Raw genomic sequence first — 6,000 nt, 5'->3', positions numbered from 1 at the left:
AGGGCCAAAAAACTTGTGCCCTATAGAGTTAGCAGGTCTCCTTTATTTTTAAGTATGGTCCCTGTTTGAGAGTTCAAAAAAAATAAAATAAAAAAAAATTGGTATGCAGACTGAATGAGTTAATCCTGCTTTTTTCAGTTAAACATAATCTATCAGAGTTTCTTCTGATGATTTTGGAAAAGTGGGATCCAGATTTGTAGAAGCATAAAATGCAGCTGGTTGCCATGAATTTGGGATTTACTGTCTCTTTTCTTTAGACTCAAGGTTTTGATAGAGCTAAAGCATTAATGCTCCAAAGACTCAAGGATACTGAGATGCAATTGCAGATGACTGAGATCACATCTTGCCAAGCCAATAATTTTTATGCCTCTTTTATTCCATTGCATCTATCTTTTCCAAAACAACTTGATAGATCTACCATTTTAAATTGACGGTAGCCTTCAAATAGGCAAGATTGAGGCGGGTTACAGACCGCTGAAAAGCGGTGGCCTGCACCTGCCCCTTTCCTCACCGGATCGGGGCCTCAGTGGCCAGAGTGGCAGCCGCTGAGGCCCCGATCCACCACTTTCCAGGCTCCAGGGAAGCGGCAAAAGGCCCCTTCCCCGCAGCCTGGAAAGGGGTGTCCTTGGGGCTTCAAGCCCTAAGGACACCCCGCTGCAGCGGGGTGGAGGAGAAAGGGGCTGCTTGGCCCCTTTCTCCTCTGCGTCGCTGGGTGCAGCCGTATGAAGGCTGCGCCCAGGAACGCAAACGGAAAAGGAGCTCCGTTTCGGAGCTCCTTTTGCGGCCGGGGAAGGGGCGCACTATTCACCCTGGCGCAGCGTGACGTCACATCCGCACCACCCCATATAGAGGCAGCGCGGTCATGACGTCGTAATGGCAGTGGCCGTGTGGAACGGCCGCCACCATTTTGTGCGCGTTCCGCGTGTGTTAGAGTTTCTAACCCTTTCTAACCCTAGCACGCACGGAGCGTGCACTTTTAGGCCTGTTTGTAACAGGCCTTAATGTTCTTCCATTGCCAGATTTGGTGGGTTGACATAAGAGAGTTCATAAGAATGACAGAATACATAGCTGTCATTCTGTGTCAAGAGAAGGTACAATTCATGTACTACTTGGATGCTCTGTTTATAATATCAGAAACAACTAAAATTTATCCTTTGCTAAGACCACTGAAGGAAAGATCATCTCTTGCAAGCACTTGTTTTCTTGTTGCCTGATGCAGACAAGTATGTATTGGTTGCAGTGGTTCCCAAACTTTGGTCCTCCAGGTGTTTTGGACTTCACCTCCCAGAATCCCCAAACACTGGCCAAGCTGAGTATGGCTTCTGGGAGTTGAAGTCCAAAACATTTAACTGAAACCAAAGTTTTCCTTTGGTGTTTAGGTGGAATACAAACATGTTGGTAGCTACTTCCCGATAGTTAACCATGACAGTTAACTAGCAGGGTAGTTAACCATGATAATCAACCATGATAGATAACTGGCAGGGTAGCTAACTGTGATAATTAAATACGATAGCTAACTAGCAAGGTAGTTAAGCATGATAATTAACCATGATACTTAGATGGCAGGGTAGCCAACTGTGATAATTAACCACAATAGCTAACTAGCAGGGTAGTTAATTATGATAATTAACCATGATAGTTAACTGGCAGGTTAGTTAACCTTTATAGTCAACTAGGAGGGTAGTTACACATGATAATTAACCACAATAGCTAACTAGCAGGACAGTTAACCACGATAATCAATCATGATAGTTAATTGGCAGGGTAGTTAACCATGACAATCAACCATAATAGTTAACTAGCAGGGTAGTGAACTGTGATAATTAACCATGATAGTTAACTAACAGAGTAGTTAACCATGATAATTAACTAGTAAGATAGTTAACTGTGATAGTTAACTAGCAGGGTAGTTAACCATAATAATTAACCATGATCGTTAACTAACAGGGTAATTAACCATGATAGCTAACTAGCAAGGTAGTTAACCATGACAATCAACCATGATAGCTAACCAGCAGGATAGTGAACTGTGATAGTTAACTGGCAGGGGTTGTCACCCATGATAATCAACCATGATAATTAACTAGTAAGATAGGTAACCATGATAGTTAACTAGCAAGGTAGTTAACCACAGTAATTAACCATGATAGTTAAGTAAGGGCAGTGAACTGTAATAATTGACTATGATAGTTACCTGGCAGGGTAGTTAACCATGATAGCCAAGTAGGAGGGAAGTTAACCATGATAATTAACCATGATAGCTAAGTAGCAGGGAACTTAACCATGAAATGGATATCCACCATCTCTTCTTACTGTTTAGAAAACTCTGACATCACCTCAAACCCATCTATTTAGGAGCCACGCCCCATTCCCTCCCTTTCACTCTTTCTCTCTCTGGAAAGGTAATCTGAGGTCAGCAACGCACAGCGGGAAAACATCCCTCCCACTGAGCATGCGCAGCGCACGCCTCTCAGAAACAGCCCTAAGAGCGCATGCGCACAGTCATTTCTCCCTTTACCCCCCTCCGTTCCCTCCCTCAAACCTTGACGAAAGAAGAGGGAATCACCGTCCACCTCATTGGGAGTGGGGAACCCACTGCGCATGCTCGGTAGCGGCTGGGGAGAAGAAGAAGACACACAGAAAAAGCAGGGCCTCCACCATCGCAGCCGCGGAGGCGCATGCGCAGTGCGGCCAAGGCTGCTCCGGGTTTGGCGGCAGCCAAGGCTGCTGTGTTTTTGCCGGTACAAACGCCGAGGGCGGCGCATGCGCAGTGTCCAAAAGGGGGGCGAGGAGGAGGAGGAGGAAGAAGAGCAGCAGCGCGGGATGCGGCCGAAGCTGAAGGGAAAAAAAGGCCGGCGGAGAGTGGCTCTGAGGTAAACTTTGGCCGCAGGAAGGGCGGGATGGAGGGCTCTGCGGGGCCCGTCTCTCTCCCTCTCCCGACCAGGCCCAGTGTTTCATAACGGAGACCCACACAGGAACGACGGCTGCGTCAATAACCCCCGTGCAGTGGAATCCTGGGATTTGTAGTTCGACCAGACCTTGAGAGATGGGGGTTCTCCCAAGGAACTACAGATCCCCCGTAGGAAGAAGGAGGAGCCACGATGGCCCTTGTAGTGGATGTCTCCACATCGCAATTCCCAGGACTCCCTAGCATTTCAGCCAGGGCAGCTCAAGAAGTGGTATCAACGCAGACATACATATGTATATGTGTATATATATATATATATATATATGATAAATTATGGTTGCATCCACATTGGAGAGATAACCCGGTTTGGCACCGCTTTAACTCTCTTCCTGGCTCAAGGCTGCTATGGAATTCTGGGAGTTGTAGTTTTGTTGCTCTCAGCTGCAGTTTAGTAGGAATCTGTTGGTGATGATGGCGGGGCTAAGGCTAAAAAACAACAACAGGTGATCCCTGGTCCAAAATAACACACTGCAGAAATAACCCACTTTTGAGACCGCTCAATTCTAGGGAATCCTGGGAGTGTAGTTTGTTGTGGCAGCAGAGCTCTCTCTGACAGAGAAGGCTAAATGCCTCACAAAACTACAGCTCCCAGATTTCTCTAGCATTGAGCCAGGGCAGTTAAAGCGTTCTCAAAAGTGGATTGTTTCTGCAGAGTGTGTTTTGGGCCCCTGACACACTTGTCTATATTGAATCTGTTCTGATCATTTGTAAATGGCTTTTTGCACTTATGTTGAGAAAGAGCTAAAACACATCAGTCTGAGTGCCTCAGATAAACCAAGAAAGTGGGACCATCTATAAGACACTGTCGTATACAAAATAAAGCAGCATTATAGTACGGCAATATTCAAAGACATAACCGTGTTAGTCTGCAGAATCAGTGCGTGGAGAGATCTTGTCACACCTTTGAGACTCACTGAAAGGAAGAAAGCAGCAACATGAGCTTTCCTAGGCTTCGATCTACTTCCTCAGATGCATTTGGTGGAGAGTATGCCAAGTTATCCTGCCAGCTCCAGTGCTTTATTCAACCAGTGTTAGAAATCTTACTAAATGGATCCAAAGCTAGTTTGTGTGATGTTTCTTTACATAACTGTACATTGGCCTGAACCTAAACATGGTAAGAAATCTCTGAATTCAACAAGATTTGCTTCTGCCTTTGCTTAGGGGTGCACTCTTTCTTGTGTGTCACCTGTGAAAAGTATAAAACGCAAGTACAAGAGTCAGCGTGGCATAGTAGTTTGAGTGTCGGACTATGACTCTGGAGACCAGGGTTCGAATCCTGCCTCACCCATGGAAAACTTGCTGGGTGACATTGGGCAAGTCACACTCTCTCATTCCCAATGGCAAACCCTCTCTGAGGAAACTTCCCAAGGAAACCACATGATAGCTGTAAACTACTGTACATACTCATGTATAAGTCTAGAAATTTTAGTCCTGAGTCGCCTTATCTACGGTTCAATAGAGCTACTGTATATATGTAGAACTTAGCATTGCTCCCCTTTGCATCTTCCTTTAGATCCTTTATTACATGCCCCTAGATTTTACCCCCGATTTATCTGTGGGTCATATGAAAACCCACAATTTTGGCCCCAATACTTGCCCTCAACTTATACACAAAGTCAACATATTGTTGAGTATATATGGTACTATACTTGTCAATGAGAGAAGATGGATTTGATGGTTAGACATTCGCTAGTGCTGATATTATTCCTGTCTGTTTCTTATGTACATAAAGTGGGAAGTGTCTTACAACTCCAGCATGCTCCTCTATGTTGTTATTGTCCGCTTTCAAGTTACTTCTGATTTTATGGACTCTAAGACAGACCTCTCATGGCTTTCTTTTTATGAGGTTTGTTTGTTCAGAGGGGCTTTTCAGTTGCCTTCCTCTGAGGATGAGAGAGTATGACTTGTCCAGGGTCTCCCAATGGTTTTCCATGACTGAGCTGGGATTTGATCAGTAGACTCCAGTCGTAGTTCAATGCTCAAACTATTACATCACACTGACTCTCATACTTTTTCTTCATATTTTTCATATGCAATCTGCAAAGACAGAAGTAAACCTTGTTGAATTGAGAGGTTTCTTACTACAGTGGACCCTTGTTATACGCTGGGGTTTAGTTCCAAGGTAATAAAATCCATGGATGCTCAAGTCCCATTAAAAATATAATGACATAGAAAAATGGTATCCCTTATAAAAAATGGAAAATCAAGGTTTGATATTTGAAATGTATACTCCTTGTGAACATTTTCAAACTGTGGATGCTTGAATCCGTGTATAAAAAAATCAGTGTATAAGAAGGGCCAACTGTACTGTATATACTTGACTATAAGTTGACCTCATGTATAGGTCAAGGGTAGGTTTTGAGGCCAAAATTATGGATTTTGATATTACCTGTGGCTAAGTTGAGGGTAAAACATAGAGGCATGTGACAAAAGATCTAAAGGATGAAGCAAGGAAAACAATGCCAAACAACTTATGAAATTCCAGCAGGCACAACTGTTTATGCTCATCCTAAAGGCTGGATGAATGAGAGAGTAGAGGGAAGTCAATGCTTCCAGGGCAGATTAAGCGCTTGCTTTTCACCAGGGGATGTTTCCTTTTTAAATAAGAGTTAAAGTAAAGGACTTACATTGACCCGTGGATTAGTCGAGTCAGATTTTTGGGGTCAATTTTTTGACTAATATTTCTAGACTTATACATGAGTATATACAGTATGTTTAGGTTCAGGCCAATATATTGTTAAATAAAGAAATGTGTTACAAATGAGTTTTGGATCCACTTAGTAACATTTGTAAGCCATTGAGTAAAGCACTCAAGTTTTATCTTGTTTTGCATACAGTGTCTTATAAATGACCCCCCTTTTTCCAAGCGTGTACATCTTGGTTTATTTGTGGCACTTAGACTGATGTATTGTAGCTCTCGGCATCAGTTCAAAAGCCGTTTGCAAATGATCAGAACAGATTCGGCAGTAATGATCTGTTCTTAAGGGAAAGGAAAGAAAGCGAAAATAGAGAAAAGGGTGGGAGGGATCAGC

The 6,000-nt window shown here is 43.6% G+C and overlaps 1 protein-coding gene across 1 annotated transcript in view; it reads left to right on the top strand.

Moving 5' to 3' along the window:
- Window positions 1-2,567: 2,567 nt before the first annotated feature.
- The window catches only part of CLOCK (clock circadian regulator), a 58,970-nt gene continuing 55,537 nt past the window's right edge, over window positions 2,568-6,000 (top strand). The window contains exon 1 of the mRNA XM_042468291.1: window positions 2,568-2,873. The gene's annotated coding sequence lies outside the window, so the exon portion shown is untranslated. The remainder of the gene's footprint in view (window positions 2,874-6,000) is intronic.

Source organism: Sceloporus undulatus, chromosome 5 (assembly GCF_019175285.1).
Source record: "Sceloporus undulatus isolate JIND9_A2432 ecotype Alabama chromosome 5, SceUnd_v1.1, whole genome shotgun sequence".
NCBI lineage: Eukaryota > Metazoa > Chordata > Lepidosauria > Squamata > Phrynosomatidae > Sceloporus > Sceloporus undulatus.
Note: the sequence above shows the minus strand (reverse complement) of the source record. Positions and strands in the feature narration are given on the sequence as shown.